At 43.9% G+C, this 10,466-nt stretch overlaps 1 long non-coding RNA gene across 4 annotated transcripts in view; it reads right to left on the minus strand.

The window, feature by feature from the left end:
- LOC139540065 (uncharacterized) overlaps nt 1–8,085 on the minus strand; it is a 29,105-nt gene extending 21,020 nt beyond the window's left edge. For all 4 annotated transcript variants that reach the window (XR_011668074.1, XR_011668073.1, XR_011668072.1 and 1 more), the window contains exons 1-3: nt 7,716–8,085; nt 6,601–6,690; nt 6,101–6,172 (exon numbers count right to left, since the gene is read on the minus strand). This is a non-coding gene — a long non-coding RNA (uncharacterized lncRNA). The remainder of the gene's footprint in view (nt 1–6,100; nt 6,173–6,600; nt 6,691–7,715) is intronic.
- Nucleotides 8,086–10,466: the final 2,381 nt, after the last annotated feature.

Consider the following 10,466-nt stretch of genomic DNA (forward strand, 5'->3'; position numbering starts at 1 on the left):
TAGATAATTGGCCCTCTTTCTGGGACTCACCCACAAACAGAACCAAGCCTGACCTGCTGAGGAGTGACGGACTCCATCCTAGCTGGAGGGGTGCTCTCATCTTATCTACCAACATAGACAGGGCTCTAACTCCTCTAGCCCCACAATGAAATAGGGTGCAGGCCAGGCAGCAGGCTGTTAGCCAACCTGCCAGCTTAGTGGAGTCTGCCAATAGCACAGTCAGTGTAGTCAGCTCAGCCATACCCATTGAGACTGTGTCTGTGCCTCGACCTAGGTTGGGCAAAACTAAACATGGCGGTGTTCGCCTTAGCAATCTTATTAGGATAAAGACCTCCTCCATTCCTGCCATCATTGAAAGAGATCGTGATACCTCACATCTCAAAATAGGGTTACTTAATGTTAGATCCCTCACTTCAAAGGCAGTCATTGTCAATGAACTAATCACTGATCATAATCTTGATGTGATTGGCCTGACTGAAACATGGCTTAAGCCTGATGAATTTACTGTGTTAAATGAGGCCTCACCTCCTGGTTACACTAGTGACCATATCCCCCGTGCATCCCGCAAAGGCGGAGGTGTTGCTAACATTTACGATAGCAAATTTCAATTTACAAAAAAAAAAATGGCGTTTTCGTCTTTTGAGCTTCTAGTCATGAAATCTATGCAGCCTACTCAATCACTTTTTATAGCTACTGTTTACAGGCCTCCTGGGCCATATACAGCGTTCCTCTCTGAGTTTCCTGAATTCCTATCAGACCTTGTAGTCATAGCAGATCATATTCTAATTTTTGGTGATTTTAATATTCACATGGAGAAGTCCACAGACCCACTCCAAAAGTCTTTCGGAGCCATTATCGACTCAGTGGGTTTTGTCCAACATGTCTCTGGACCTACTCACTGCCACAGTCATACTCTGGACCTAGTTTTGTCCCATGGAATAAATGTTGTAGATCTTAATGTTTTTCCACATAATCCTGGACTATCGGACCACCATTTTATTACGTTTGCAATCGCAACAAATAATCTGCTCAGACCCCAACCAAGGAGCATCAAAAGTCGTGCTATAAATTCTCAGACAACACAAAAATTCCTTGATGCCCTTCCAGACTCCTTCTGCCTACCCAAGGACGTCAGAGGACAAAAATCAGTTAACCACCTAACTGAGGAACTCAATTTAACCTTGCGCAATACCCTAGATGCAGTTGCACCCCTAAAAACGAAAAACATTTGTCATAAGAAACTAGCTCCCTGGTATACAGAAAATACCCGAGCTTTGAAGCAAGCTTCCAGGAAATTGGAACGGAAATGGCGCCACACCAAACTGGAAGTCTTCCGACTAGCTTGGAAAGACAGTACCGTGCAGTACCGAAGAGCCCTCACTGCTGCTCGCTCATCCTACTTTTCCAACTTAATCGAGGAAAATAAGAACAATCCAAAATTTATTTTTGATACTGTTGCGAAACTAACTAAAAAGCAGCATTCCCCAAGAGAGGATGGCTTTCACTTCAGCAGTAATAAATTCATGAACTTCTTTGAGGAAAAGATCATGACCATTAGAAAGCAAATTACGGACTCCTCTTTGAATCTGCGTATTCCTCCAGGGCTTAGCTGTCCTGGATCTGCACAGCTCTGCGTGGGCCTGGGATCGGGAGAGACACTTAAGTGCTTTAGTACTATATCTCTTGACACAATGATGAAAATAATCATGGCCTCTAAACCTTCAAGCTGCATACTGGATCCTATTCCTACTAAACTGCTGAAGGAGCTGCTTCCTGTGCTTGGCCCTCCTATGTTGAACATAATAAACAGCTCTCTATCCACCGGATGTGTACCAAACTCACTAAAAGTGGCAGTGATAAAGCCTCTCTTGAAAAAGCCAAACCTTGACCCGGAAAATATAAAAAACTATCGGCCTATATCGAATCTTCCATTCCTCTCAAAGATTTTAGAAAAAGCTGTTGCGCAGCAACTCACTGCCTTTCTGAAGACAAATAATGTATACGAAATGCTTCAGTCTGGTTTTAGACCCCATCATAGCACTGAGACTGCACTTGTGAAGGTGGTAAATGACCTTTTAATGGTGTCAGACCGAGGCTCTGCATCTGTCCTCGTGCTACTAGACCTTAGTGCTGCCTTTGACACCATCGATCACCACATTCTTTTGGAGAGACTGGAAACCCAAATTGGTCTACACGGACAAGTTCTGGCCTGGTTTAGATCTTACCTGTCGGAAAGATATCAGTTTGTCTCTGTGAATGGTCTGTCCTCTGACAAATCAACTGTACATTTCGGTGTTCCTCAAGGTTCCGTTTTAGGACCACTATTGTTTTCACTATATATTTTACCTCTTGGGGATGTTATTCGAAAACATAATGTTAACTTTCACTGCTATGCGGATGACACACAGCTGTACATTTCAATGAAACATGGTGAAGCCCCAAAATTGCCCTCGCTAGAAGCCTGTGTTTCAGACATAAGGAAGTGGATGGCTGAAAACTTTCTACTTTTAAACTCGGACAAAACAGAGATGCTTGTTCTAGGTCCCAAGAAACAAAGAGATCTTCTGTTAAATCTGACAATTCATCTTGATGGTTGTAAAGTCGTCTCAAATAAAACTGTGAAGGACCTCGGCGTTACTCTTTTTTTTTTTTTTTATCCCCTTTTCTCCCCAATTTTCGTGGTATCCAATCGCTAGTAATTACTATCTTGTCTCATCGCTACAACTCCCGTACGGGCTCGGGAGAGACGAAGGTCGAAAGTCATGCGTCCTCCGAAGCACAACCCAACCAAGCCGCACTGCTTCTTAACACAGCGCGCCTCCAACCCGGAAGCCAGCCGCACCAATGTGTCGGAGGAAACACCGTGCACCCGCCCCCCTCAGTTAGCGCGCACTGCGCCCGGCCCGCCACAGGAGTCGCTGGAGCGCGATGAGACAAGGATATCCCTACCGGCCAAACCCTCCCTAACCCGGACGACGCTAAGCCAATTGTGCGTCGCCCCACGGACCTCCCGGTCGCGGCCGGCTGCGACAGAGCCTGGGCGCGAACCCAGACTCTGGTGGCGCAGCATAGCACTGCGATGCAGTGCTCTAGACCACTGCGCCACCCGGGAGGCCCCTCGGCGTTACTCTTGACCCTGATCTCTCTTTTGACGAACATATCAAGACTGTTTCAAGGACAGCTTTTTTCCATCTACGTAACATTGCAAAAATCAGAAATTTTCTGTCCAAAAATGATGCAGAAAAATTAATCCATGCATTTGTTACTTCTAGGTTAGACTACTGCAATGCTCTACTTTCCGGCTACCCGGATAAAGCACTAAATAAACTTCAGTTAGTGCTAAATACGGCTGCTAGAATCCTGACTAGAACCAAGAAATTTGATCATATTACTCCAGTGCTAGCTTCCCTACACTGGCTTCCTGTTAAGGCAAGGGCTGATTTCAAGGTTTTACTGTTAACCTATAAAGCGTTACATGGGCTTGCTCCTACCTATCTTTCCGAGTTGGTCCTGCCGTACATACCAATACGTACGCTACGGTCACAAGACGCAGGCCTCCTAATTGTCCCTAGAATTTCTAAGCAAACAGCGGGAGGCAGGGCTTTCTCCTATAGATCTCCATTTTTATGGAACAGTCTGCCTACCCATGTGAGAGACGCAGACTCGGTCTCAACCTTTAAGTCTTTACTGAAGACTTATCTCTTCAGTAGGTCATATGATTGAGTGTAGCCTGGCCCAGGAGTGTGAAGGTGAACGGAAAGGCTCTGGAGCAACGAACCGCCCTTGCTGTCTCTGCCAGGCCGGTTCCCCTCTCTCCACTGGGATTCTCTGCCTCTAACCCTGTTACAGGGGCTGAGTCACTGGCTTGCTGGTGCTCTTTCATGCCGTCCCTAGGAGGGGTGCGTCACTTGAGTGGGTTGAGTTACTGACGTGATCTTCCTGTCTGGGTTGGCGCCCCCCCTTGGTTTGTGCTGTGGTGGAGACCTTTGTGGGCTATACTCGGCCTTGTCTCAGGATTGTAAGTTGGTGGTTGAGGATTTCCCTCTAGTGGTGCGGGGGCTGTGCTTTGGCAAAGTGGGTGGGGTTATATCCTTCCTATTTGGCCCTGTCCGGGGGTTTCTTCGGATGGGGCCACAGTGTCTCCTGACCGCTCCTGTCTCAGCCTCCAGTATTTATGCTGCAGTAGTTTGTGTCGGGGGGCTAGGGTCAGTTGGTTACCTGGAGTACTTCTCCTGTCTTATCCAGTGTCCTGTGTGAATTTAAGTATGCTCTCTCTAATTCTCTCGTTCTCTCTTTCTCTCTGAGAACCTGAGCCCTAGGACCATACGTCGGGACTACCGGCCGTGGTGACTCCTTGCTGTCCCCAGTCCGCCTGGCCTTGCTGCTATTCCAGTTTCAACTGTTCTGCCTGCGGTCATGGAACCCCTACCTGTCCCAGACCTGCTGTTTTCAACTCTTAATGATCGGCTATGAAAAGCCAACTGAGATTTATTCCTGATTATTATTTGACCATGCTTGTCATTTATGGAAATTTTGAAAATCTTGGCTCTCTCTAATTTTCTCCTTCTCTCTTTCTTTCTCTCGGAGGACCTGGGCCCTAGGACCATGCGTCGGGACTGCCGCCCGTGGTGACTCCTTGCTGTCCCCAGTCCGCCTGGCCTTGCTGCTATTCCAGTTTCAGCTGTTCTGCCTGCGGTTATGGAACCGCCACCTGTCCCAGACCTGTTGTTTTTCAACTCTTGATGATCGGCTATGAAAAGCCAACTGAAAATTATTCATGATTATTATTTGACCATGCTTGTCACTTATGAACATTTTTGAACATCTTGGCATAGTTCTGTTATAATCTCCACCCGGCACAGCCAGAAGAGGACTGGCCACCCCTCATAGCCTGGTTCCTCTCTAGGTTTCTTCCTAGGTTTTGGCCTTTCTAGGGAGTTTTTCCTAGCCACCGTGCTTCTACACCTGCATTACTAGCTGTTTGGGGTTTTAGGCTGGGTGTCTGTACAGCACTTCGAGATATTAGCTGATGTACGAAGGGCTATATAAAATAAAATTGATTGATTGATTGAAATGAGGTAAGATAACAGAGGTAAGGCAATAAATAGGCCATAGTGGCGAAATAATTACAATATAGCAATTAAACACTGGAGTGATAGATGTGCAGAAGATGAGTGTACAAGTAGAGATACTGGGGTGCAAAGGAACAAAATAAATAACAGTATGTGGATGAGGTAGTTGGATGGGCTAATTACAGGTGGGCTATTTACAGGTGCAGTGATCTATGAGCTGCTCTGACAGCTGGCGAGGGAGATATGAGTCTCCAGCTTCAGTGAATTTTGCAGTTAGTTCCAGTCATTGGCAGCAGAGAACTGGAAGGAAAGGCGGCCGAAGGAGGAATTGGCTTTGGGGGTGACCAGTGAAATATACCTGCTGGAGCGCGTGCTACGGGTGGGTGCTGCTATGGTGACCAGTGAGCTGAGATAATGCGGGGCCTTACGTAGCAAAGACTTATAGATGAAGCCAGTGGGTTTGGCGACAAATATGAAGCGAGGGCCAGCCAACAAGAGCATACAGGTCGCAATGATGGGTAGTATATGGGGCTTTGGTGACAAAATGGATGGCACTGTGATAGACTGCATCCAATTTGCTGAGTAGAGTGTTGGAGGCTATTTTGTAAATGACATCGCTGAAGTCAAGGATCGGTAGGATAGTCAGTTTTAAGAGGGTATGTTTGGCAGCATGAGTGAAGGAGGCTTTGTTGCGAAATAGGCAGCTGATTCTAGATATAATTTTGGTTTGGAGATGCTTAATGTGAGTCTGGAAGGAGAATTTACAGTCTAAGTCAGAACCGTCCAGAGAAGTGATGCTGGGCAGGCGGGCAGGTGTGGGCAGCGATTGGTTGAACAGATAAGGTAGTTGCTGTGAAATTGTTAGATTACTTGATAGATATTACTGCACGGTCGGAACTAGAAGCACAAGCATTTCGCTACACTCGCATAAACATCTGCTAACCATGTGTATGTGACCAATAACATTTTATTTTATTTGACTACAGAGTGAAAATGCACTGACTGAAGGAAGCAGGAAACATGCTTACCGTGTGAGCCTCTCTTTTGTCCCAGCTTTCCCTTGGTCATTGGATGTTTGGCCCGAACCGCTGACATCTCTCCTGGAAACATCAGTGGAAAACATGTTGAAAAGGACATTGTAATTAAGAATAGGTCCATGTGTATGTAAGGTATAGGCACACCGGTCAGATTTTCTTCATAGAAATTGCCTTCCTCTGAAGATCCTGATGGCCCTGGGACATAACCATCTTCACTATTGTCAATACTGGTTATTGAGTCATCAGTCTTGTATCCAAGCATAGCTTTGGTCAACTCTATTGCAGAAACAAAAGTATATTGGACAACTAGACAGATAAAGTATTTGGACACTGGCACATTTTGATTAGTTATGGCTCTGTGCTCCTCTACTTTACATTAGGTTATAATACAATGAATATGGGATGAAAGTGCAGACTTGCCTGTCTTTGATTTACAAAGCTGATTCACAAGAACTTACAGTATGTGCTGGTGTTGAATCACTCTAACTTACATATACGCTGTCTGTTCTGACCAACGGCGGTGCATCATCCAAAACATGGACTATCGAACCAGAGGTACTGGCAGCCTCGGTGTCTCACATCTAAGGATACAATAAAATGAAATTAGTCATGTGCAAATTAGGCAATTGAATATGATTCAACCATCCCCAGTATCCTCATTCTAAACAACTGACAAACCTGAGCATCGGGATTTATTATTTCCTTTTCAAATCTGGACTACAAGTTGAATTATGTTTCTTTTATAGTTTCCATGCATCTTCTTAGCCTCTGCAGTGCCTTTGTAAAGGAAGACACGTTTCTAAAAGAATGGTTGAGACTTAAAAGAATGACAAGATTGCTAAGCACACCACAAATGGGATGGGCTGGGGGACACCAATGACTGTTATCATTGACTGATAGAGGTCCTACAAACATCTATTACAATTTCCTTTTTTTAAGACGACTTTCAAGGTAAAAAAAGCAAGTATAAGCATAACATAAGCACAAAACTTAAATAAAATAATTTAATGAGGGGATTTATTTTTATATTTCAGCACACATGCATGCTTATGACTTGACAAAACAGATGAAAAGGAACTGGCTTTTCTAGCTAGCTTGTAAATCAATTCAAGTTACACTAGCAATATTATTGTCCAATGCATGTAACATTGGGTTAACCACAATCATGTATTCTGAATCAAAGACATGTTTACCAATTATGATAAACTAGCACGCTAACTGCTAGCTAGCACGCTAATCATTTGCTAGCTAGCACGCTAATCATTAGCTAGCTAGCACGCTAATCATTAGCTAGCTAGCACGCTAATCATTGGCTAGCACGCTAATCATTAGCAAGCAGTAAATAAGTATAAGGTAAAAACATGCAAACTAACAATTGCACATTAATGAATTGTTTGGATAAGTCCACCAATTTCAATCTCATGATGCAGTATATCTGACACAATACGGCTTTCGGGACATTGTCAATGCATGTTGGATTCCACCGAAAGACATACATGAGCTAACATTAATTACAAATAAAGACAATGGGAACATGCATTGCTTGCCAATACACCACATACAATATTAGTTAAAATATTGGTTAACAGTTTAGTTAATAGCTTACCTTCTTGCATGAATGCGAACGTCTGCAACCATCCCCCTCTTCATTAAAAAAACGTGCTGCACAGCTACTTTTGATGTGATCATGCTCAGGCAGAGACAGGCTTGCCAGGTCAATTTCACATTTCTTGTAAATCCAGTAAAAACCCGATTTCAAAACCTGAAAACTGTCACAATTTCAGCAGATTACAGGGAAATTAATGGGTTTTTAAAAATACCATGTTGGTAACGGTCCAATATAGAAGTAGTATAAAAACTTGCACCCAGCGACCAAAACTTTTCACCTGCAGCAAAGTTTTAAAAGTATCTCAGTAAAAGACAAAACAGCGTACATGGCAACCCCAGGGAGAGATTTGTCAATGCAGCTTGGGGAAGGGGGAACTGTGTTGACCTGTGAAATTTTTGGTAGTTTGGTACTTTTGTGCACTCTGCAGTGGGGGAGGGGCTGGATCTATAGCAGAAGTTATGGCGAGTAGACAATGATTCCATCAGCCCAGATTTCTGAATATGTGTGCAATATTATTACTGTCACCTACATTTCCTTAGACAATTTGGGTTTGTAGCTGACACAATCAGTATCAGTGAGGTGTTAAGTGCAGCTACTTGAATGGTCTGTAGACTTGCTGACACAAAAGTAGCTTATGGCAGGTTAAGATTCTAACTAGCAACCTAACCCCTGTTGATGATTCGTTACTAGAGAAATGAGACCAAGTCAAGACGCTGGACAGGGTGGATCGGTATATAGTAAGACAGTTTATTCGATGTAAAGATATCTGAGCAAAGCGTGCACGGACTCATTCATTTAGCTCAGAAGGAACTAGCCGACAGGAGTCCCGAAACATGGAGTGCATTTACATTTTATACATTAAATGACGTAGGTAGATTCTGGCAGTTCGTACTCCTGACTGGTCGCTGTGAGTGGAGGGCGGTCCCCTTCAGGCTGATATCAATGTTCCATTGGTTCTTAGTAGTGTTCTTTGTCCTTGGAACCCAGCCCCGACAGAGGGTTGTGAGTGTGTATGTGTGTGCGTTCGTGCAGTGGCATTCTTGTGTGTTTCTGCAGTCATGAGATAAGAGGAGACAGTAACCAGCAGTTGTTGTCTTAGGGCCAGGGGTTCCCTGCCTGGAGGAATGTTGAGCAATTACCCTATTCTGGCAGTTTAGTTTTATTGCTCTTTTATAACACTGGGTATCCTGTTCGTGCCTCAGCAATTTTGTGCTTTAGAAATGGGGTGTGTTGAACAACAGACCATGCTTATGAAAGAAGTAGTTATAACAAGTTTTAACTGTGTATTGTTATAAATCAAAAATATCATTTATTACACCCCTCAGCAATCAGGTTCACTACCTGCACAAAGACCAAACAGCCTAGTGATATTAACAGCCATCTCTTACTATTGGCACTCAGCTACTCTCACAATCTCTGTTTCTCTCTCATAACAGGCCTTTTTTTAATCCTATTTGCATTTACCCTCCACTAGACCCCTGGTTTCACAAGGTGGAATAAAATGTACTGATAATAAGTGATTTCAGGTTTGTACTGCTGTGAAGACGTAGGCCTTTACATCAGCATTGATCTCTTTGCAAAAAGCCTCAAGAAAAATCATAATAAACTTGGGTATCTGATGTTCATATCTTAAAGGACAAGTCCCTATAAGCTTTTGTGAGGAATCAGGACTAGGTTAATAAAGCCAACGCAACTGCATGTTTTACAAATGGGAGGCTATCTTATGGTAGGCCTAGTTATAAAATGACATTATAGGCCGACACTGTACACTATAGGCCCATTTCTTTGCCGGATTGGAGAATGTCTGCAATTGTCTTGCCTAGTGCAGCAGAACTGCCAAAACATGGCCTGGTCATGGATAAAAAGCACCTTTTCAAAATGGGGTAGAACTGAGGGAACATAAGGCGGACCCCAGGATTTCAGCTCCCTGTGTTAGCTGTTGTAATCCTCTTGCTGCGTTTATTTGTAGATAGACTCACCCCAACAGGGAGTTGAGTTGGGAGGTATAATCAAAATGTCTGCTTAATGCTTTTGAGGGAGCAGCAGAAAAGTATCCAAGCTGGGGTACCCCTTGCTAGAATTGTTAGTTGTAGCAGTAGTAGTAGCCATAGCAGTAGTAGTAGCCCTATGGCTAACTCTGAGTTGAGTCAAAGTCACCCATGTTTGAGTCGAGTCGAGTTACAAGTCCCTATGGCTGAAATAAGAGTCCCTGTGTTTGAATCCCGGTCCAAGATTTCAAGTCTAAGACAATGGGTCCATATTAACTTAATATTAAGTTATTAACCCAGTCAGAGAGTGGCGGTGGGAATTTGAGCAATAATTATTTTAATTTGTGCCAACAAATGTTTATATGCTACAGGTCAACCAGATTGTCAGCTAGCTAGCTAGCTAATTAGGTAACATGATTGAACATGGTGTGACTGCACAGCTTCTCTATCTTTGATGTAGTCTAAACAGAAACTGAAAGACACAGACAGACAGATACACTTTTATGAACTATACTGATGTCAGATATTAGTGGCTAATGTTCACATTCTGTGGAGGTCAACTGCTCCTAGATCTGTGTGTGTGTGTGTGTTTGCGCGGTTAGGTTTGAAGCTTCTCTAACCTGCTCTGTGTTGTTGTCCTCTGGAAACACCTCTGGTTGTCATCGCTCTCTGTGATAGAAGATTAGCCTTAGCGCAGCAGCTGCGGCAGACAGATTTTGTGGCAGACAGATTCTGCTAGTGAGCGTACACTGAGAGCACA

This window comes from Salvelinus alpinus, chromosome 15 (assembly GCF_045679555.1).
Source record: "Salvelinus alpinus chromosome 15, SLU_Salpinus.1, whole genome shotgun sequence".
Taxonomy (NCBI): Eukaryota; Metazoa; Chordata; class Actinopteri; order Salmoniformes; family Salmonidae; genus Salvelinus; species Salvelinus alpinus.